Source organism: Amphibalanus amphitrite, unplaced genomic scaffold (genome assembly GCF_019059575.1).
Source record: "Amphibalanus amphitrite isolate SeventyFive unplaced genomic scaffold, NRLGWU_Aamphi_draft 001036F_arrow, whole genome shotgun sequence".
Classification (NCBI taxonomy): Eukaryota; Metazoa; Arthropoda; class Thecostraca; order Balanomorpha; family Balanidae; genus Amphibalanus; species Amphibalanus amphitrite.
Window position 1 is genome coordinate 183,032 of NW_024882530.1, and position 24,611 is coordinate 207,642.

Genomic DNA, 24,611 nt, shown 5'->3' on the forward strand with positions numbered 1-24,611 from the left:
TATGCAGGCCCCGGAGGTCCCACGCCAATCCCACGAAACCAAGCCGGCATACGGCGTCACCACCGGGCTTCTGAGGTGCACAGCACCAACCCATGAGGTCTTACTTTAGTGTCTTAGAGCCAATCTCCTTTAGCAGGGCCCACCCGCCACTGCCGAAGAGGGTCTCATGCCAGCCATTGCTGGGCCTACGAGAGCCTCAAGTAAATCCACGCTGATATTCCGTGTAAGATCCGGCCATACTCGTGAACCGGTGCCAGCGACGCTGACCGCCAAATTGACAGAATGCGAAACTGAGCCCACTCATGAGTGAAATTTACGTTATTTGATGGTGCAAGAAAGAAAATGAAACATACGAAAAGATTTTCTAGGACTTTTGTTCGATCTGAAAGGTGGGGCCAAAAGATAGTATGGCCCCACCTTTCAGCACCAAAGGGGGGGGCCATGGCCCCCGTGGCCCCCCCCTGGGACCGCCTATGCCTGGAGTTCTCGCCCCTGTGCAAATTTGGTTGCTCTAGGTCAATATTTAGGGGGGTTTTGGGGGGCATAAATGTAAAAATTTCGCTAAAAACAGGTCAAAAGTGTTTCGCTTATAACTTTTGATCTAATTAAGATAGAGCAAAAAGGAAAGCGCCAGTGAACTCAGCACGTCAAGGCGCGTCGAATGATATACTTTTTAGCTTGCTTAAGTGTACTTAAAGTTTTTCTTAAATTTTAAGGAAACTTAAATTAATAAATTAAGTTAAAGTTAACCAAATTGCGTCATATCGCATATCATTCGATTCGGCTGATCACCAGGAACACAATGATACCATTTTTTAAGCTCTAGCGTCATGATGTGCCAAGTTATTGGCAAAAACGTAATTTGACCTCAGTTGACCTCATTTGACCTGACCCATGGATAAGTACACCAAAAAAAGAAGCACCAAGTGACCTGCTGTTAAGTACTGTGGTTTCAAAGCACAAAAGTGATAGAACGAAGCGGATATCTCCAGTATTTTCCGAATTTAGTATTTTCCCATAGACTTAACATTACGACGTAATGACCTCTAACTGACCTCAGGTCGGTGACCTCAAGAAACCCGAACTATATGTTATACAACTCGGTGAACTTAGCACATCCTGAAAGTTTGAAGGAAATCAGTTCAAAACTGTGAGTTGGACAGATGCGAAAAGAAAATTGAAATTTGACCATGACCTTGTACCGGTTTTTCTGACCTGGTGACCTGACCCAAGGTCACCCGGACCTAAAATTTTCAGGTCATATGTAAAAAGGTTGCCCCATAGGCTTTGCCAAATTTGGCGGCGCTGCGCGCCGCCGTTTTTACGCTATCTTCGAAAAACCTTAGGGGGGGGTCGCATCGACCCCCCCCCCCCTGCCAGGGCGAGGGCTAAGATACTCTTGTGTTGTTACACCCATCCCAATCCTAGCACATCTTCCTGAACACGCCTAAACTCTGACTTTTTTACTCATAGGTGAATTCTAGTACGGTCGTTTTTGTTCGTTTTAGTTCAGCCATTTGCAGTATCACACCAGTCGCGATCTCTCAGTCTCACACAACCATTACCCACTCTTTGTAGACACCCGGGCACCACCTGGACTGCACGCGGTTGGCCACAACAGGTGTTCCCTGTCGAACAACCCATGCCGTCTGGTGGTCTGCATATTTACCCGACGTTTGTATCGCGTGGGACGCCAGATGTCCAATGGACAGGTCCACAGGCAGCTGTGCTCGGACAGGTGTGTCCAAGCGACAACTCTTTGAAACAGAAGGACGAGTTCAAGAAGACAGGCGTGTCCCTTGGTGTCGTTTCATGGCAGGGCTTAAACCCTACTAATAGTTTCGATATTTCATCATGGACCCATGGCGATGCATGGGAAAGAATTAGAATGACATAAACATTCTAAAATTAATCAATGGAACCCTACCAATAAATTTAATAAAATGACGTAAGTGGGTTTATCAAAGCAGAGAGCTTTGTCCAAGTTGATAAACGTCTAAGCAGACAGCGCCTCCAAACAGCACGTTTAAACAGTCACGTGTATTTGCACGGGATGCCGCGCAGACGATGTGCGACGCTTCTAGGTGCGTGCTGCGCGTTGGATGGATGCCCTGCGCCAAATTCGGGCCGGTATTGTAACCGGGACTTACGCAACCTAGTCGTAGTCTGGTGCGCGGGGCAGCCTCATAAATCGCGACTACGAACAACGCCGGACTGGTGGAAGAATTTGGAGGAGTAAGTGAATAGGTTAATGTGTTATTGTGCTTTGCTGTGGTGGTTTGCGTGATTTTGCGAACTGCAATAAGTTGGGTGAAGTCCCAACTCACTATGTCGTGAAGGGGCTACGACGGCTTGATTGCAGAAAGGACATGCCGTAGTTAATATTTATGAAATAGGATGATGTGGAATTTCAGTTACGAAATAGGATGTTTGTCGTTTGTGTCCAAGAATAGAGGTCACTTAAGGAGGGCGAGGGGAGAACTACTTTGCAGATGATGAATGACTTTCGACTCATTCGTTTTCTGCAGTCATTTGTCGTTTTGTTGTCGTTTAGCTCGGTGCTTTACGAATTATTGTTCCTGAAGGTCACGAGCGCATTTTTTCGTCTTGGTCACTTGAGTTTCGTGATCGAAGCAACATGTATTACCATTACTTCTTTAGCACGTGCGGTTTGCTGAAAAAAAGTTGCAGCACGGCAAGGACATATTCATTGTCGAATCTCTGCGCCGTCATTGCTAAGTAGTTTTGACATTTCCTAAAACACCTTGACAAACCCACTACACTCAAGACTCAGTAACTGGTTCTAATTCAGTGATTTATTTGAAAGTTCATCCACCCTTTCGCTCACTTGTGATAACTCACATGCGCCATCATATGACAGGAAGCAAGCTTACGTAGTTTATTACCATTACATCACCACAATTTTTGGAAAAACGGTCACCAATCCAGCATAGAATTAAAAACAGACTCCTTTATGGCATTTTTATATCGACTAACTTGACCGTGCTGGTCAAATCTGGCTGGTGTTGTCCCTGTCATTAGCCAAGGCTCTTTGTATCTCTTTTAACCACTCAGCTAACTTTGCCTGCAGTGACACCGTTTTTCTTTTACGCGACCTCCGTCTGCTGGCTCTTCTCTTTTGTCTCTAACTTTCGTTGATTTCTTCACTCTTCTATCTGCACCAGGCTTCGCTCTTCTTTCTAGGTATTCTCTATTACACGGTCACCTCTCTTCCTCTTATTCTTTTGCCTGTAACTCTTTCCTCTCCTTTCTTCTGCCATATCCTTACCTCTCTGTCTCCTCCTTCGTCTCCAGCCTTTCTTCACCCTCCCCTCCTCCTGATTGCCATCTCTCCGCCGTGCTGATCTGATGACATCGCCCTAGCAGCGTACGACCGACCATGCCAGGCTACCCAAAGACATCGTCCTTATTCGGTCTCAGTGCAGACTCCTGAGCCGCAGTTCCCTGAACTTAGCTCGGCAGGGACGAGTTGGTGGCCTTAACCTAGTGACCGGTGACCTTAGCCCAGTGGCTTTCAGAATCGGGATGGCAACTGCAATAGTGCAGCGATGAGCTAAGGACGGGTAGATGGACAGATGGGGAGGGGAGGGGTGGGGACCGGGCTGGCGGGTGCAGTGGGAGGGTGGGGAGGAGGGAGGGAGTTGTAAGGAAACGAGGACCGGAGCGATGGACAGACGAGGCTGGTGCAAAAGCTGAGACGGTTGTATAAACTGTTTGAACTTTTTTGCATAAACGACTTGGATTGGAATAGTTTGGTTTGGTAAGCTCTCAGAAATCGGCGCAATGTTTTACCGTGTCGGGTTATAGAATCGCAGGAACAAATTTTTGTAACAGATGAGGTCATTAGGTACATTCTTTGACCGTTTGATATGAGTGGGACGAGAAGGGCTCATAACAGAGCGAACTTTTCCCAGTGGAATAGTTTTGACTCCTTTTGACATAAGTTAACTATGACTGATCTTCCCACGGGCTAAATAGGAGGTTATTCTAGGTACCCCACTAGAGTCTAGGGAGTCTAGTCTAGGGAGCTGTCTAGTCTAGGGGAGAGTCTAGAAACCCCACTGGATGGAAGGTTGGTGCTGACTGCTGAGTCGCTGACACTCCCCTCTCCGTCTCTCGGCGACGCTCTGCGGGGTTAGGCTGTACCGCCACACACTGAACCGCCCGGGGCGATGGCGGCAATAGCGACGGAGCGGCGGTGGAGGTGGCGGTGGTGGTTCTCTCACCGGAGGCATGGAGAAGCGAATGGCTCGCTTGCTACAAACTCGGATCACATAATACTGTGATGCGAATGCATCCGGGAGCTGGACACCCCACGATTGAAAGCAGGCTTTGTGGGGCCCTGTTTTTTTTTTCTCTCTCAAAAGGAGCACTGAGCATATGTTTCTTTTGATCCCAAAATGGTTGAGAATGCTTTGTTGTTGTAAAAAACAGCTAAATAAATGTCATCAAGTAGACGTCGTACAAGTACCCGACCAGTATAACGCCTTTTGTGGCGACTAACGGAGCGAGCGAGAGGGTGGGCCTTGCACGTGCGAAATTGCGAGGGGGTACCTTCAACTGACTTGTGCACGGCACCTTACTAACCGGTCTCTAGCGATGTGCCAAATTTGAGCACAATCGGCCCAGCCGTTCTCGAGATCTGGAAGCGGCACCCTGCACGTGCGCACGTGCAAAATGGGTCCCAACTGACTTGTGCACGGCACCCTACTAACTGCTCCGTAGCCGTGTACCAAATTTGAGCGCAATCGGTCCAGCCGTTCTCGAGATCTGGAATCGACCCCTGCACGTGCGCACGTGCAGCAGCACCCCAACTCTGGCACATGTATATGCATTGCCTAGTAGGTGCCTACCTACATGCCAACTCTCAGCGCAATCGGCCCAGTAGTTACCGAGATATTGCAACAATTACAAAAGTGACACCTCTTCGTTTTGCACGTGGCACGTGCATAAGGGGTCACCCACATGCATCGGGAATAGTGTAATACTTGGTAGAAGGAATGAGGCTACCCTACAAAATTTACCGCATGTAAATCGGTCAAGTGGTCGCTGAGATATAAGCCTCGCAAAAGCGTGACCACGGCCGGCCGGCCGGCCGGCCGGCCGCTCATACTCAGAAATTTCCGTTAATCTAAGGAAAGACTACGCTCGCTTCGCTCGCTCCGTAATAAGCGTTTCCGTTAGTGTAATGACAGACCCCTTGAGGTATATATCCCTTGTTTGACGTTAAAGCATCTCTCCAGCCTGTCCTGTGTGCATCCTGGATGCTAATTTGTCTGCCATTAGGTTCGTCTGTAAGTATATGGGAAGAGGAAGGGCAGCCTTTGCAAGGACATCAGATTTTTACAGGGTTTAGGGTATGTCGAGTGCTTTCGCGATACATGCGATTGGGAGAATTTACACAGGTTTCTGAGGAATAAAGAAGAATGCAAATCCTGTGTATCTCTCCCGCATTTTCTTCAGCTTTCGTCACTTGATGACAGTATGTGAAAATATTTTTAGGAGAGCTGATTGCTGAACATTGTCTCCCGTTTGTTTTGACAAATTTAACAGCGTTTATTTTGATATGTTTTATCTCCCCGTTTGATCTTATTTGAACAATGAAAGCAACCTTTTGACGATAAAACAACCTACAGCTGTTTCACTGTAATTAAAGATACTTTCGCAAAAAAAACATATTTCCCTTTTGAAAATGTGTTTACGCTTAGATCCTCAACTGTTTCAAAACATATTTTTTTCGCTACCTTTCTCCCATCTCGCTTACTTCGTACACTGCACTCTGTGTGAAACCCATTTCCGAGCCGACCAATCACATCCTTTTTCATAACGCATCACAATCTTGACAAATTGCGCCGGCCCTATGGCGCTTCCTTGCGGTACACTGTATTAAACCTGCTGTCTCTGATGCCACGTATAGCTAAGAACTCGGTGAGCTTTTACCTCCGCGCCAAGGCGATCGTGACGCTGAATATTTCGGGCCCATCGCTATCACCCTGATCGGCCCCGCTCCAAAACCGTTCGAAAAATAGTGACGTTTGACCATTTTAGATTCAACCTTGGCCACATATCGAAGCGCAATCGCGGCGGCCCATTTGTTCTCACACGCACCAGCTATCGTATCAAAGGTAAACCCCCAGTATTGCGCACCCTGCTTATACTTTCAGCTCACAATATTTTGAATATTTTGTTTTCTCCTTTCCTGTTCGCCGGCTCGCTCGTGCCGCTGCGTCACCCTGTCGCGGTCAAAGGCGTGGGCGAGCCGGTCTTCGGGGACGCTCTAACCTCCACCTCTGTGACTGGTCGACGAATGGTATCTGCGACTACCGGTTCCTGCCGGTCAGGTCCGGATGCCCGGCCGCGCACGAGGCTCACCGAACACCGTGTGACCGCTGGATCCTCTGCTGGCTGACCGCTAAAGCAGCCCGCTGAGTCAGAGTGCCACACTAATCGGTCAACAGCCGCGGAGCTTCGAGAACTTTCTGCGCCACCGAGTGGAGGTGGTTAGAAAAACTGCGCGAGGCTGGACTTGTGTCAGTGACCGAGCGTATGATTGGACTCTGGAATGCTGGAAGAGGTCATTTTGCATATGGTATTTATGCGGTTTCGTGAGTTATCAAAACATTATTAAGGTATCCACGAGAGAATCATGATTGTGCTCCTGTTTCGGACTTCGCCCTGTGCGTAACATTAATTCTCGGAACTTTTGCGACCCCGTGATTCCTCACTTGTGACGTGAGAACCTGTGCCCTTTTCGGTCTGTATTTTCTCAGATCGCCCGTCCAGCTACGTCGTAAGGTGCGCTGCGTACCTCCAAAATAGTCTAAAACCGATGACCTTCCCCCAACTGCCTTTCGTGGTTAGCATTTCAGATCATCTGCTAAATATGCATGGCATGCCTGACATGCAGTCTGGCTATGCGATCTTTGGCACGTGCAATATATCGCGGTGCACCGCGTCAACTACTTACTGATCGCCTCGGCAACGGGCATGCTGTCTGGCGAGCACGCCATCGGGTATGTGAAGAGGCATGCAATTACTGCGGGGGCATACTCAGCGCGAGTTGTAGAGTCATGCCGTCTGGCAGAGAGCGAAGGTCGCTGGCACCCAGCTGGGATCGGAGATAGCTCATTTTTATTCTTGTTAGCGATTTCTGCAGGTGCACACTATTTGTTTTGTAATGTCAGCGACCGGTGTTCGCTACAGGTGCGGTTAGCGCCCGGCGTTGATCATTTTCGACTTTTGTAAGAAACGTTGAGCTTTCGATTTGTCTTCAAGAATAGCATCGGTAGTATCATGTAAATCAAATAAACGATTGCCATTTTTCACCACTGTCATTGATATATTGGATTTATGTCTTTCTCTCTTCTGTTATCTTTCTTGCCCTTGCTCTCCTTCCTTCTGTCACTCGTTTCTCTCGTAGTTTTCGGTTCTGGTTGGTAACAGCATAAAACAATAAATAGGCAATTAGGGTTTGGTGCTATGTTAAACATACGTAGGTTGTATAACACTCAGTGATTGAGATGTTATAATGCTTCTGCCATTTGTAGGTATCCTGCGCTTCCCCGAAAACTCAGTGTTTACATTGGTATCGAACATGGTTTACCTTCAGAAGTCAGTGGATGATACCAATAAGTGGGTATTATTTTGGCTCGTTTTCCTCTACGTTTGAATGGACCACATCACCTGTCAGCGATGCTAGCCTGCTCCCCCGATTGTGTTGTTTATTTTTTATATGTTTTACTTGTTCCAATATGATCGATTGAGGTTAAGAGGCAAGTATTGACTCACCGAATGAAGGCTGGGTCATCTTCAGCTGACTGTACCCTGTATTTTATGTTTGCATATATGTTAACATAAAATGTTTTCCTTGCTAATGTTCGCTGCTCCATTGTCCCGGAAACTTTTCCCAGGATCGAGCTAAATTTCTGAGCATTGTGCTCTTACCAGTGTAATCTCTGTTCGATGCCTAGTGTCGGTTGTCGTACAACGTTGCTTGTCGGGTAAAATTGGAGGCAGTGCCTCCGCTAGAACCTGGAGAAAAGAAGTCTGAATTATCCGCTCACCCTGAGACACTACAGCATGAGACAGAGATGATTCTTCTGGTTTCTGATTTATCTGGTTTAAATGGTTCAGTTTGCTCTTCGTTATTTGAAATATGGTCACTTCGAAAATATTTCATTTTTGTTCTCTAAAAATATTAACCGATGGTGCGACTATAGTACAAAACCAGATAAATACGGTAGCAGCCATGCCCTTCTGAAAATACTCCACTCAGTAACCAAGCCATGCGGTCACTGACCTCACGATTAAAACATGCTAAGCAATAAGCATGTGGATCGCCTAGACATGACCAAGACTTTGCATACATCTTTCTCATAAGTCGGCTTCCTTTCTTTGAGCGTTGACGACTTAACACCGGCATTAATAGTCATTAACACTGCCTAATCATATGGTTAAGAATTAATGTTTACAAAAGAAGTGAGTGTGACCTTAAGCACAACGAACTTGGTAACGCTTGAACAGATCGGACGATGCAAGCTTACGCTAATGCTAATTTGAATTTTGAGGGAAGGGGAAACGATTCAGACCAGGTGCTTGATATTGATTTATATACATTTTGCAAATAAATACAATTCCGTATTCCAGATACATGCTAGTGCTGTCACCTTGGAGTCCCATGGGAGCACGTGCTATGATGTTGGGCAGAATTTTTCACTGTTCTTCAGGCTAAACTGTACATGAATTTTACAGAAATCGCATTGCCAACAGCCTGGGGCAACCGCTGGATCTTGACATGAATTTATTCACATCACCCTATGCAAAACTGTTTTTGTGCCTATCTCCTGTCATCTGTCTTCTTTATGCATTTTATTAGAGTGATGACTCGCTGAATTGAGGCCATATTTGCTGTGTCATGGCGTGGTTGGCATTTTTTCGTTACGAATTGTACCATTGTGTATACATGCTTGGTGGTCGAATTTCAGAAATTCTCTATGTTGCTATTTAGCGAAATTCGTGAAGTCACGGGATGTAATACGTAATTGAGGCAGAACGTCTATACGGCACCGTTTTGGCGTTTGAATCTGTGTAGAAAAACGTTATCCCGTTTCGAAAATTAAGACCTCTTTTCTGCTGGTCCAACTCCTGACTCTCCATGGTCCTTTTAATCATTGGTCCACGTTGTCCTCTTGCTGATGCTGCTAGCTGGAGCGTGGGGTAAGCTGTCTGAAAGCTCGATGTCAAGTGTTTTAGATTATCGTGGCTCTCTAAGACATGATAGTTTATACCTCTATGTTCCGTTTTGTTCGAAAGCATTTTGCCGTTGCATGTTTCTGCCTCATGATGCTGAATTCTCGGGGGATGTCTAATAACTTGCACCATGATGAGAGTTCTCATGTGGCACACACAAATTATCGCTCGATTCCAAGCTGGTGACCGTCTTCCGCTTCGAGCTACTCACATCGTAACGAACGCTTTCTGGGCACTGGCAGTTTATTCTGGACTTTCTGAGCTGCTGCGTTATAGACCACCTCCCGGTATGCAAAGTTGGCCTATTCCTAGACGTGAAGACGTCATTACACCGCCGAAACTGGCCGGGCCATCCTGGGGCGATGCCGAATTCGTCAGCCGACCGGTCGCCGACCCACATCCCAGCTTGTGACGTCATTGGGTTGTACGGTCAGTGCTGGGTGCGGCTGCGGCTGGCCGGGGTGACGTCACTATGACGTCATCACCGGTGTGCCGCGTAAGTGGAGCTCACCGGTAGTGTGTTTTGTGTGACGAGCTGATTGGTCCAGAGGATATACGTGGATGATGCTACTTCCTGTTCAATCCGTGACGTTGTTTGAGTCATTTTGCGTCATCGGCATTTTTTGGGCGTGTTCTTTGGGGAACCACCATCTGAGTGGTTCCAGTGATTCTTTGGTTCCGGTTTCGATTTATGAAAATTCAATGCGTATCGATCACATTGGTTACATGCTGCAAGCTCACAGACTTCGAATGTTCAACCTCAAAAATGCCTTTTTTGGAATCTGACCTAACGTCATCTCGAGTGACGTAAAGATGACGTCAGTCGTTCAAACCTTGGACCCGTGATGGCCTGTCACTCCATGGTACCGAATAATGTAATCCCTAACACGATAATTCCGCTGGATTGGAATTAGCCTAGTCTGTGCTCCCTGGACAGCTAACAAACCGCAATCTTGTTTAATAGATATGGCGTGGACCTACCCATTCGTGATTCGTGATCCCAAAATCGTCTTGGAAGCCGAAACAGGGGCTAGACTAAATGTTAAGCCTGTTCAAATGGCTGATGATCTAATTCTGCAGGAATTGATATCAACAATCTGGCGATATCAAGGATCAACTTCAGGTAGTCTTAATCTGTTCCCGTGCCGCGTTAGGGGGTTTTACAAGCCATAATAGCGTATATAAGGCGCCTTAAACGTGCTCTTACTCAAGGTGTGGCACAGTTTTTGTTTGCGTTTTTCTCTAAGCGGCCTGCCGGCGAAGCTTGTGTCAGAGGGCTCAGCCTGACAGAGCTTCTGCTGGCAGCGGATCAGTACCAGGAGTAGGGCAAGCTGAACAAGTGGTTGAAACTGCGCCAAACAAGGCGTTTCACCGGCCCTGGGGAGGGTGAAGCGATATAGGACGTTATGCACGAGCAGAGGGGGCAAGACTGGCCAGGTGGGACTTTGTGCGGCGATTTTGGAGATTAAAAATGTCTGTTCAACACGCGTTCTAGCCGGCTTTTCTGTTTAGTGGCTCGCGTGGTACTCATATTATGTCGGCATCTCTTTATGGTGACACTGCACAGAAAAATGGGTGTGTGAACTGAAAAACGACAACGATCTTGCAGCGTTGTGGTAACGTGTTTGGTTGTTTTACAGGATTCCTTTTATAGAAGGTCATAATTCCTCTGGTTGGACTGAACAGTTAGATCATTCGTAGCGTTATGTGGCGATAACGATACAGCGAGACTGGCTTGCCCCAGAAGACCTCTCTTGTACTGAGAAAACCTCGAACTGGCCACACCTAAAGCTTTCCGAACAGAGATGGAGCGTGGCAAGATTCCTTTTTGTTGTTACGATGATGGCGAGATATGGGGCCTTGACGTTGCCAAAGTCTTGGCCAAAGTGACTCAAAACCAAGTCACCGTCGTTCTTGGCATTCAGATGCAAACGGGATGTCGCCCTGTCGCCGAAGCGTAATCTCTGACGGCCATTGTTGAACGCATCCGAAAGAAGCGTTGCATTTTATTGGGTCCTTTTCTCCTTTCTTCCTGAATAGATTGATCTCATGAGATGACGTCCGTGGTATCCGCGTTCTCGAAGATCCCAATTTTTGCTTGTTGCTCGATGCGGAACCAAGCTTTTTCCAGGGATGTGCGGTTTACTTTTTATTAGCTATCAGGGACAACTTTGACGTCAATACGACTAGTTATCTGCTCTACATTGTATAGTTTATCTTCGCTCGTTTTGTTTTCCCAGAGGCCCATTAGGTGGGACATCACTTTGGGCGAACATTTTGGGACATCACTTTGCAACGTGCCTACTGATAGATGAGCATGATCGCAAAACTAATGACGTTAACGGTTTACTTTCTTTTCAAAGCGGTTCAAGTTTTCCCGAGGCTTCTTTCCTGGCTACTTCAAATGCTTACTATGTAAGCTTTCTTAGTACCAAGCATCCATCGATGTTGTTTCAAGTTGCACTAAGAATCCTCCACAAAATAGCAACAGTGAGGTGTCCCCTTGGTAACACAGGCCAGCCCAGCAGGGATCTGTCATGATATATGTACTTCTCCCCTAGTACAGCCATTTCTTATAACCGAAGGTTGCACAGCTGGCGTTGGTAAGCAGCAACCGCTTTCGCCGAGCTGTCCGTACTGTTACGCGCCCATGGCTCCTTAGCAACGAGTCGTGCCTGAGTGCTTAGGATGTTTATCTCTCCCAGATAAGAACTCCGTACGGTTTCCAGCTTGGTCGCTCTCTCGAAGACCCCCAGTGGCTGTTTTGCGGCTGGCTCTCGTGACTCGAGTTCTTTCGGAGCTTGGCGTTTTTTACGTGGAAAAGAGTTTCTTTGACCGCTTTCGTTGTTGTCGTGAACAGTAGATGAGTGTGTTGGGGTGTGTCGCCATCAGGCGGGGGTGGTCTGTTACTCTAGATGCTACTGCGAGCTGTCTCAAACGGGACGCTGGGAGACTTGGGAGACTTTGTCGCTGGTCCCGTAAGTTTCTGGAGAAGACGGAGCTTGCATCTGGGCGCACCCACGCCTGGAACATAGACGGAGGAGACAGAGACGTAATGACGGCGATCGGGAGATGGGCGGCCGAGTCACGATTCTTTTCTGGGGACCTGTTGCAGGTGGAAAGGCCTACCGTCGGCTCTCAAGTCGTCGCTTTGTTCACGCGCAGTCAGCCGATACACTTGGGGCATACTCGATTTAGAGATGTCCATGGCTAGAGTCATCCTTTTGGGAATTAGTATGCGTGTTTTATCTTAGGTTACTTGCTTTGATTGGAATGTGTTCTGTCCAACGCTAGAAGTGGTCTGTGGCTGTGGTATGGTTAGAGCGAACGACGCATCTTTATAACAGCTATTTTCACGGAGTTATGGCGTTTCAGAAAAGGCAAGCGATCATGTCCTACGTTTTTTCTCTATATATCTTATCTTTGTTTCAAGGGTACAATATCTGCTAACGGCACTATATGGGGCTTGTAAGATGTTGCGATGCCCTCAGTTGTTGTGCTGTCGTGATTAACAACGAAATGAACGATTGCTAACAAAAGTCTACCAGTCATTGATTGATAGCAAAGCGTCATACTTTCGTCTTTTCGTCGTGTATCGAACCTCTGCATGAGCCATGAAGTACATGTTCCCTTGCAGAGGCGATTTCATCGACAGACTGTTCTTGTGATGTGACATCATCTGATGTGCGTCAGCAGGACATGCCTAAAATTGCTGAAATTCCTAGACAGTCTATGAACGCTGCTCCGGGTCAGTGTTCAGGTGTGCACTGTTCGACAGTGGTTCATGAACTATCTATCACACATGCGAGTAACCGTGGAATTTAACGGGCCAACTTGCGTTCGGCGCTGTTGTTGAAGCATACTGTGATCAAAAGAACACGGCTATTCTATTTCAAGCTGCCGTTTTTCGCATGGTGAGCAAGTGCAGCGGCAAAATACCTTGACTAAAAATAAAAAATGCGCGTGGCGTGCTCGTGCGTTTCGGTGTCATTGTTTGGCTGAATATGGATAGTGAAAACGTCCTTGGCGCGGGAATAGGTCCGGCCAAATGACTGCATTTTTGCATGCATGCTGGCTTGCCGCCAAAGAAGGGGAAAATGTCGGTGAAGCATGGCTACCACACAATTGATGTTTTCCATCACCACACCTCATGGATGGCGGCCGTGACACATACTTAATTCGTGACTCGGACGATATTATTCAGCTTTTAGTAACAAGACCAATAAGGACGATGTTATTCAGCGTTCAGTAACAAGAGCAAAAAACGCTAACTGTAAGAAGGCCGATTTTGGGGATCTTACCAGTCGCCCTCTGTGATTTCCAGCATCAGGGTAGTGTAGCTCATATCTTGTAGCCTGTTTTTTTTTTTGGGGGGGGGGGTGCTAACTTAGACTGCTGAACAGCATTATGAATTATATGTAATTTAGTAGATATTGTGACGTTTGGTGACGTGACTTCGGTGTCTTGACAGCATGGTTTAACAGTCAACATTTGCTAATTTTGAGCTCATATCCAATTTTCTATTTCAATATGATGACGATTAAAATGAAGAAAACGATAGAACGATGTTTCTCTTTGAGCCATTTTGCAAGTGCATAATCCCCAAACGGAAACCGATTGAAGGCTTATTTCTCAATCACCTACATTCCGATTGTGTGGAGATTCCGAATTTCTTTTTCGCAGCCAGCTCCTGTGTGGAAAGCACGTGGGAAAAATGCTTCGAAATGGTCTATTGGTGGTTCGAATCGGTAACGACGTTCATCACGAACATCGCCCACCTGTTGGAGAGCGGTTTTCCCTGCGACCAGCTGGAAATGTTTGACACGTTGGGCCTGAACTTGGACACCTCCGTTTGGTGATATCGATCACGAAGGCCTATAGTCCTTTCTGCGGTGGCGATGACTCATTGGTACCAGGCCGTGACAACTCTGACCAAACTCCGGGTTCGACATGTTTCATATTTGACATCATCCTACATCTGTTCTGACTGTATCATCGCGGTTATCCATGAGCGATGCCTCACTTTTTTGTGATTTCCCGCGAGGTGAAAAACTCGCGGTCTAATCGCGTTCGGCAAGACTTCCAGGGAATCGTTTGACTCGGTAAAAATCATACGCCAAGATGGTTGAGCTTGACCGTGATCTTCCAGAGCTGATCCCCTCGATTCCTTCAGAAGAATGTGAGCTTTGATGTTAGAGCGACAGCTGCATATGGACATGTTTTATCAAGATGTTAAACCTTCTTAGGGATTACATGTAACAGTTTAAGAGCCTATCTCGTGTTTTTCCCACGAAGGTCATGTATAGGTGTCCTTTGGCACGCTGTGATGGCCGTGGCACCGGCTGTTTAAATTCATCGCATTCCTGTGAGCAGCCTTTATCCAAAGGTGCTTATGGAATATTGTATACTTCGAATTCGTATCATTGCAAACCATCTTGTCGTATTATTAGGTTCACCGATCGTTCGAAGGCCAGTCTTTTCCATCTTGATTATGACATCTGGATATCTGAGTCTTTCATATGTGACTTTTATTCAGACTGTTAACTATTTTAATGCTTGAAATAACAACAATAAAATGGTTGATGGCATATATCAGGCTCAGCGTCAGTGGGGCTCTTATGTGTATCTTAGCTTATTGTGTAGCTTTTTTTTTGCTGAATGGTTAGCTGTTTTACCGTGATTTCATTCTTTGTAGGCAGTGCATTTTTTGTGCCCTTTATATTTGGTTTCGTTTGTCTGGTCTACAAATCTGTCGAAGTTCTTCTATTATTATTTTATCTGCATTTTCAGTTCGTCCTTCAGAGTTCGTTCTTGTGTATGATTTTCTTCGTTTTTTTTTTAGTTTTTGTTCTTTTTCTCCATGGGTTTGTGTAGCACCGCGGTTCACGTCACCCCTGTCATGGGCTGAGCTCTATGGGTGGCCTCATATCCACGCTAATACCGTGATGATATTTCAACATAAGCTTCTCAAGATCGAGATTATGACTTCACACGGTATTCTTGACAGCCAACCGGGGTTTATTCTTGTAGTTGGCAAGATTGTTTTCGGTGATGTGGTCTTGTGTGCACAAAGTGTGTAAACGATACAGACAGACCGACATTTGACTCACAATTAAACCGCAGTGGTACAGACAGGTTGACATTTTACTCCAAATAAAACCGCTTAAGTGGTTACTGGTCATGTTTACTAAACATTATTGCTTGTTTATCTAAATATTTACTTGGGCGGAGCGACATCTATGTGTATCGTACACATCAGATTGTCGTACTATGCTGGCGCCGCTTCTGTTGGCATATATTTACGCTGATTTGGGCATTTTCTGTTTCATGCATGAATGTTTACTTGACATGTCAACGCATTTTTGTGTTGGCTCAAATTTAATTCTACGGTTGGTTCATCCCGCTTCCTAGGTTTTTGCATAAGTCCAAAACCTCGCCGTTCATTTTGGTAGTCCAATCTTGAATCGAATGAAATGATGGAAAGTGGAAACCTCTTCTCAGCTCGGTCAAATATTGCAGCGGTATTGTGACTAATGTACGAACAATTTCGGTAAAAAGTCTTTCGAATTAAAGATATTTTCTTCTTTGTGCGCAACATTTCCATATTTTCAAACATGAGAACTTGATTGATCACTGCGTATAAGGACATCCCCACCGTTTGTGTCCCGTGTTTGGCGCCGGCTTGTATTGGACGCCAGAGAATAGCCAGGAAAAGTGTCAGTTATCAACGCACCTGGGGTACTGTCGGAGCTAAGGAAGGTTATGTCGTTAGTAAAATATGCTGCCGACATGTGTACACTACCAGTAACCGCCGGAAACCGACCTGTCATTGTGTTTTTATAAAACAGTGTGCTGTCCACTCATTGAAAGCAGAAGCCGTGCGGTTTGTGTAGCTGGGCTCTTTTTGCTGCTGGCGCATGCTCGATTACGTTGATGCAACTTCGGGTCCTAACTCTTAGACCATACTGGGCGCACACACATCACTTATGTTGAGAAAATGGGATCCCTCGTTACCTCTTGCGCCTCTGTCTTTTTCCCATTCCCCTTCTTTTTAACCTTGCTACCGTACACTTAACTGGTTCAATTTGCCGTCTACCGGTTATTGTTTGGGATAAGTTCTGTTCTTAGGTAGGTAAGTGAGTACGATCTAGGTACTTCTTGGGGGCTATTGAGACATGCCGTATCATGAGACATGCCGAACTATCATACAAGAGGCAAAGTAGGGCGCGGAATTGGCTGCTAACCTAGAAGTTAGCACTAAAAATGTTTGAAGCCTGTTGGTGCGTCATTGGATGTAACCGCACGTGTCATGTGTATGCGGTGTTATGTATTTTTGTTTCACTTGACCTGGGTTATTGTTTTGTTTCTTGACCGAGTATGCTGACCAGTATATGTGGGTAATAGGTATGCGTCAGCAGATATTTTAAAGGAAAACCTGACTCTTTTTTAAATAGAAGCTTATGAAAATTCCCACCAAAGCTTCCAACATTTATTACTTTGTTAGTAGTCGCGTATTTTTGCCTTTCACTTCTGTATGTAAACTTTTCGGTAAATTGAGACTTTCCAACATCCTGGTGGTAGGGTGACGCATTGTAATAGTCCAGCTTCGAAATGCCCAGTCTAAAATTACGTTAAGGTCATTCATTTTTTCACTATATGGCTGGCTGAGTTTTGAGTTTAGAGTTTGGCGTGGTGAGTTTTCTTTGATCAAGAGTGACCAGTTAATGAGTTACAAGGATTGCGTTGGTCTGATGCCACTGAGCTTGCTGTCAGGTTTCCCCAAGTTCTAAGCGAACAAGTCTTATTGTCACGATGACCGAATGTTTTTGATAAAACGTCACTTTTTATGATACACTGTTGTGTTATCAGCTGCTGCTAATTGCTCTAGCAGTGTAGCGCCGATCACTCATTGCGAATCACTTACTTAAAGTACATCGTAAGCGTTATAAGATCCTAAACTAGACCCAATGATTCATACCCGCTCCGCAAGCGCGCGTGCCACCCATTACCCAATACCCATCCCTCCCGCGCGGGGAACACCAGCCCATCCTATCAACTCCACTGCACTCCCCCCCCCTCTCATCCTTACATCAGAGCGCACCATCCATTCAATCGTACCCGTTGCACGCACTATTCAATGTGTCATTATTCTGCAGTTACATCAGACTCTGAATGGGTCCGTACCGTGGCTGTTCCTGTAACCTGTTACGGGCTTGACCCTGACGTACCGAAGTCGCCGAGTAAAGAGCGGGGGATTGTGAGGATATGCGTGAGCCTGGCCGCGCCTGTCGACATTGACAACTTCGTAACTTCGAGATGAGCTACCCACCGCAACAGCTATCCATGCCTCTGTTACTGAGTGCTGTTGTTACTATAAGTTGTTGTTGTACTACTGTTGTTATAGTGTTGGTGACTGTGTTGCTGTGTTGGTAGCGATCTCTGGTGTTACCGTGCTAATTGCTTTTACTAAGACGATGGCGATGATGCTATGTTGATGGTGGGCTGTATTCTAGAGATCCAACACCGTCCTTCTAGTATCAGAGCTGCTGAATTCAGCCAAGTTCATGATCTCCCTCGAGACCCAAACCTCCCCCGGGGTTACCGTGCGGCACTGGAGGGTGTGACTCCCATAGCTCCCCTCCGCAGGCGCCGCCTCTGACCCTGACTCGTCCTCCGCAGCAAGGTCATCCAGACATCGGCGAGGTCACCTCGGTCCAACGCCGCCGGCCAGACGGGGGCACACACCGCGCGCAAAAACCTGCCGCCGGCGTCCTGCAGTCGTGGGTGCGCTGTTTGGCTTGGTGGCAGAGATCGTTGATAGGGGAGGCCGCGAAGGCTTGCAGGGCATGTTTGGGTGATTGGGTGTTGTAGAATGTCAATGTCAATAGTGACGGCAGGATTCGGAGTTGGGTACGTGGATCACTCGGATCTGCTGGCCTTTGCCAGTTCCATTCCCGCCCTACTAGCCCCCCAACTAGCTCCTTTCAGCCTCTTCTAGCCCCCCCCCCCGTCTAGCCCTCTACCAGCTCTTGTCAGCCCCTGCCAGCCCCTACCAGCAGGACCCCTACTAGCTCTTGCCAGCCCTGCCCCCTTCTACCCGTCGCGCTCTCCGCCGGTCATGCCTGCTAGCCTCTTTCGCCCATTCTCACCCCCCTCCCCTTCGCCCCCATCGGCCCTCGTCCCCTGACCGCCAGCTATGGTAGCGCTCCCTCCCTGGTTCTCGGAATGTGCGTACGGATTGTGTAAATGCCTGCGGCGGCTGGTAGCGCCGGCCGATATGCGTTAGAGAGATCTCTGCGCTAGCTGCCATCGGGGGGAGATGGAACGACGTTGTGCAAGAGACGGGTCGAAGGAGGACTTGGTCTCATAGGTGAAGGTCGAGTGCGTGTGATGTGGGTGTGAAGCAGGGGTATGTGCTGAAGATGGTTAATGGTTATGCTGCAGGGTATTGTAAGTGGATAGTAGTTCCTTCTTGCATTGGCGTTGGCATAATATCGGGAGGGTAATAATCAAATGGCGGTGCGCTACTGGCTCGTATAGAAACTGGTATTCCCTCGTGGTAGATATTACATAGCTATTGCATTATATTCGTGGCAAGATGTGACAGATCGCGGGTTTACTATTATCCCTTGAATAGGAGAATGGATGGAATTTTGAATGAATCACGCGACTATGACTTGAACGTGAAGTTTCTGCCTCTCCGTTGTAGACGGAATTTTACGGGAACTACCCGATAGCCTGTCATGCGGTTGAAACAAGCTCAGCACGCAACTGCAATGGCTACCAATGCTGACACCACTGGCACAGACAAGCTGTCATGACACTTACACCTGAAAAGTTAATTACTTCAACTAACAACTCAACCGTCAGTGATCCCCTAATAATGAAACTCCCTTTCATTCCCGTCGAATGGCGTTAATGTACATTCCGTGTCGCTATGCAGGAGGCGCCGGTTTGCTCGACGCTGTGGTTTCTGCAATAATTCTGCAATCTCCGACAACAAGGCAATCGTGCGCTGCGCTCGCGTTTTGGTCGGCATCTCTGAGGGCCAGTGCATTTTTCAGTCGGTATCGATTCTGCCGTGGTAGTCTCAATGGTGGTAGTCTCAATGGTCTGTGCTCAATGGTGTGAGATGTTGCCGTGGTAGCGCAATAAAGTCAGGCTGAGAATTCGCAAAATGCAGGGTGAGTGACGCTCAAAGACGGCAGAAAACCAGGTGCTCCCAGACTGAAGTATTCTTGTGTTTGCATGTGCTATCGATCGGTTTATGTCTCGGCGAAAAAGTGCTCTGTTCAGGGACATCTTGAAACAGTACATAAGAATGAATAAGCAATAAAGGTTTGTAGAAACACGGGCCAGGCAGAACTTTCTGAGAACTTGGACTTTTGACCCGATGCACACAGCCGCTATTTGAGTTCGGAAGTGGCCAATATGCGATAACTCGTTAACCAGTTGACATTTTGCCAAGGAATTTTTATTGTATGTGAAGTCAACCGTAAGGTCACATATGGGAACGTATGAGCATCCATGCTGATACATCATTGCCGTAAAAAATATTTTTGCTTGTAATTCGCGGATGACGGGTATATCCCAAAACGTGGGTGACTCGGGAGGGGATTCTGCATAGCTTCTCTGCTGTCTTCGAAACTACTCGTTCAATGCTTAAAGTTCAAACGGCTTCTGATAGGAATAGCTGACAAGCGAAACCTAACTTTGTCACAAAAGGTCATGGAAAGGTCATGGGTCACAAAAGGTCATGGAAAAGGTCATGGAAGGAAATGTATACATTTTTAAGGTCATGCGACACATCTTTAATGGTCCATTTCGGCAAAAGCATCTAAAAATGATGTCATCTGGGTCGTCTGATTCGAAACTATTTCCATTCGACAAATGATGGTCAGGTCACGGCGATGTCAAAAAGGTCAAATTTTGAAGTTGAACATTCTCAACAAAAAAGATGTGCATCGGATGCAATTTGAGCTCTTGAACACGATGATGCTATTCGTTTTGGTTTTCGATGTCAAGAACGTACTGAAATTGCCTTTGCAATATCGAAAATTGTGTTAACCGACTACGGTAAAATGCAAAAGCCGATAACATTGCCATTTCTGAAGATATCTGACTGAAACTTTCCAAAAGCAATGCAAATGTTACATACAAAAGCCAATAAGGTTCATTCTGGTCGATGGCTGCTCCCCAAAACTCTGAATGTTATCAACCATATCGGACATTCTTACGATGTTCTGTTGGCTGGATGTCTTTTTGCTTTATTGAATTTGATCAGACTAGACGACGTACATTTATTGGTCACCAGAAAGTATACTCACAAGTCAATCGACAATCGACAACCAACAAATGCAAGACACGAGCGTCGAGCACCCCTCAGCACAAGCAACTGCCGGGGGCGATTAGACGGACCGCGCTCCTCTCTCGCAGCTGATTGGTCAGCTGCCGAACCGCACGGACGTAAGCTGCACGGCCGCCGCCCGGCCGACCTGACCGGGGTCGGCCGGGCGGCGACCTAGCGTCACAAGAACTGCAATAACTTTTGCCGGCAGTGTGATGCCGACCTAATTTCTTCAGCAAATGAATCAAAATTGTACGATATATGTTATGGACGTTGTCTCGATGTGAAGCACGCTGTGCGTTTTTTGGTAGGCCTATGTAAATATTGAAATCCTCAAGCCCTTCTGCTTTGTGCAAGTGTGCAACAATTAGCTTACAATAACTGAGTGGGAAATTTCTTAGATGCACTTTTGTTACCAATGGATTCCGCACATTTTCCCCTTTCAGCTGATATCTTACTTACGCATTTTCAAGCAAAGAATATGACCGGAGACTCGTCAACATTTACATTAAAATCGCAGCACAAGTTCGGTCTCACGGAGCAAAACAAAACGGTGTACTTTGGGAGCCCACCAATCTGTGCCAGAATGAGTAATATTTTTTTCTGGGTGATATTTTATACAGCGTGATCAATTTACGACCAGAAAATGTGTGAAAATCACGCTTTAAAATTTGTCGAAAATTAGGGTATTGGCCACTTCTGAACCAGGATAGCGGCTGTGTGCGATGTAGGTAATGCAGCACAGTACCTACGCCAATTCTGCGATCTTTTCTTTTCGGCTCATTGCGCTATGATTTTATCACTGGTGCTGGCGCTTCAGTATTCACTTCACCGGTATTGTCATTAGCTATTAAACTCGTTCTACCTTGTTTTCGGCAGTCATCTCACGACGGTGTGTCTGTGGTTTGTATCCGGACCAAGCTGACTGTGCTCTTCCGATCCATGCATTATACTCCATGCAATGCCTTTATTAAGACACATTGGATGCATTGAGCAGCACAGTGTATACAATATGCGTGATGTGGGTATTTATCCTATTTGCCTCTTTCTTTATCTCCAACTGATCACGATTTAAGGCGATGCCATGGAAAGCGATCACATCAATTTGTCGGCAGGGAAATCACCCGATCAAAGTCTCCGACCCCGGAGTATGAGCGAACATCCTTGGCTAAGGTTGTTTCCTCTGCTCAGTACTCTTGCTAATCTTCTGATGACCTTCCTGCCGAGCCTGTTTTCCCGTCTGGGCCCCACGAGGTCTGGGTATGGCGGCCGCCGGCGCTCGGAGCCTGGTTGTCCTCAAGGGTCGGTACTAGGCCCCCTGCAATTAGTCGTCTGTGGCTTTGATGGAACGTGGATTGTTTGGTAGGTACCGACTGGTACAGACTGTCTGTGGAATACTACTGATTGTCGAACAGGCGGTTTCCCACCCACAGACGTGACACGGTGCCGCTTCTGAGTGGAGTTTCCAGCTAGCAACCGGTCTCCGAGGGATATTAGTTACTTAACCCGCGCGGGGCTGGGGTCTCCAGCCGAACGCGCGGGGCTGGGGGGGGGGGGTAAATTTTACCCCCCCCTGTTATCTCCCGAACTAACGGTCCGATTTGGAAAATTCAAACGCCAATCGAAAGCTCTCATCACGAACTACTAAAAACATGTACTTAATTTAAAGTTTGAGGTCAAGGTCAAGGTCAGGTCAAGGGTACAAATTGCAAGTTTCTACAGTATCGGCCTTGCACCGTAGTTGCCGAAGAATGGAGTCATGGACTGAGACTGATCGCCCAAAACGTGTTCTTAGGCTACCAAGACAATATCCGTTGCATACAATATCATTCAGAGGTCAAGGTCAAGGTCAGGTCAGGTCAGGTCAGGTCACCAAAAACAAAATATAGAAAAGGGCATGTGCGACACATGTTTTATGGGTCATTTTACTCATAGAATTCAAAAGGCACACTCAATAAGTGATATGGACCACCTCTGGATGAATTTCAGGTCGAGGTCAGGTCAAGGTCAGGTCAAGTGAGGTCAAATTTTGAAGTTGGTTGTTAAGGCCTAAAAAGGTGTCTATCTGATGCAGTTTTTCACGGCGAATCGAATGGTGCTATTTTTGTTTCCGTACGAGGTCTAGAACTTCCAAAAAAGTCATTTTTCAAAAATTTTGTGTGTCGTGACGTCATAAAATTTTGAATAACTCCCACATTTTTGAACCGATTCTTCTAAAATTTGGTATGTGGGTGCACATAGACCACTTCTCTGACATATATTCCGGTTTTTTTCGATAGACTCAAAATTTTGGATTTTATAATGATTTTCCCAAAAAAGTCAGTTTTTTGAAAAAATTTAGGCCAAAATCCAAAATTTTCAAAAAACCGAGATAGCCATTTGATAGACAAAGTAAAATTACGTATAACCTATTTTGTTACGTCTTGATTCCTTTAAAAATGAAGATGTTAGCGGCGTTTGAACTTTTGCCGTTTTTGAGGCGAAAATGACGAACATGACGTCACTAAAACGTCAATTTCTCAAAAATTTTCCGACGGATTTCGCTCAATTTTTCAGGGAACGTGTCAAATTGATGTAAGAAAAGGTACTGAAAGTTTGGCGGCGCTGCGCGCCGCCGTTTTTGAGATATCGCAATAATTCGCGAGGGGGGGGTAAAATTTACCCCCCCCAGCCCCGCGCGGGTTAATTGGATGATATGGATTATATGGATATTTTAAGAGGCATTGATAAATTTCGACTCCGATCAACACTTACCTCATAATGAAAACTAAAAAAATACGATCGTAAGTCTCAAAAAGGTGAAAAGGTGAACATATAGAGGCTCTAGCCAACTTACAGTTGGTATTTTATGAAAATCTTAGATCGATGAACTAAGTTGTGGTTCGAGTGAAATGCGACGTGGCACAACGATCAGCAACTTGCAGGCAGGCAGATTGTTTGCATGCTGATGATTCAGGACTTTGGCCATTTACTTTCAAATAAAGCGACAAAATATCGCTGCACAGCCTTGAATTGTCACGGAATCAACCTGTTGTCCTCTGTATCCCTGCTTACACGAGCTACCATTTTCATTTTATCTCAGCCCGAGATGTTAAACCGCCTTACCACTTAAACTGTCACTTGTAAGTGTCAATGTTCTCTTTCAAGTGCCACATCGCTAACTGAACAGCGTCGGTCGTTCCACCCTGGGGCTTGTCTGTGCTGAGAGTGACTGCCACTGACCGATTCCTGATCGAATGTTGGACCTATGACGTCACAAGGAGCTGCGCTGACATCACCTAAAGGGATGAATCTCTACCGATATTGTTAAGCCGTGCTTTGCCTCTGGTGGGAGAGACATTGTTGAAGGTAGCATTAAAGAGCCATAACGGTTTCCTAAACCTTTGGCAAATGGAATAATAGCCGACGAAATGTAGGTAAGCCGGTAGGTGCCAGACCACTTTGCCAGTCAGCAAAGTGATCGGGCATCGTCGGAAAGGTAGAGCAAATATTTTTTCAGATATGATATCTGCAAAAGGTGCTATTTATTGTTCCGGAAAAGGGGTCGGTTTTCGACAAGGGATTTGGCGCATGTGAGTTATGATTCACCTAGCCTATGCTATATTTTTATTGAATCCGCTTCAATGAATCGCGGGCTTAACCAAAGGCCCGGAAGGGTTTGTTGTAAAAGGTGTGCTTAATCTTATTTTGTGCTATAATTTCCTTATTGGTGACGACAATTGGGCGTGGTAGTTCCCCATGGTGAGTCTACTTGTGGTTGATTAGTCAATGACGATTCATTAATCATTGACTTCAAAGGTAAGGATCACTTCCGCACAGAGTTCGTATTATAATTAATAAGAAAAAACTTGGGCGGTGATTACTTTGAATCAATGAGTTTTTAGTCTCATTGAAACGGCGTGAATTTGGCTGGCATTGATCATTCGACTGGTGATTATTTATTTATCTTTCTTCTCACCGCATTGCTTACTTATCAGTTGATGCTATCGTCAGG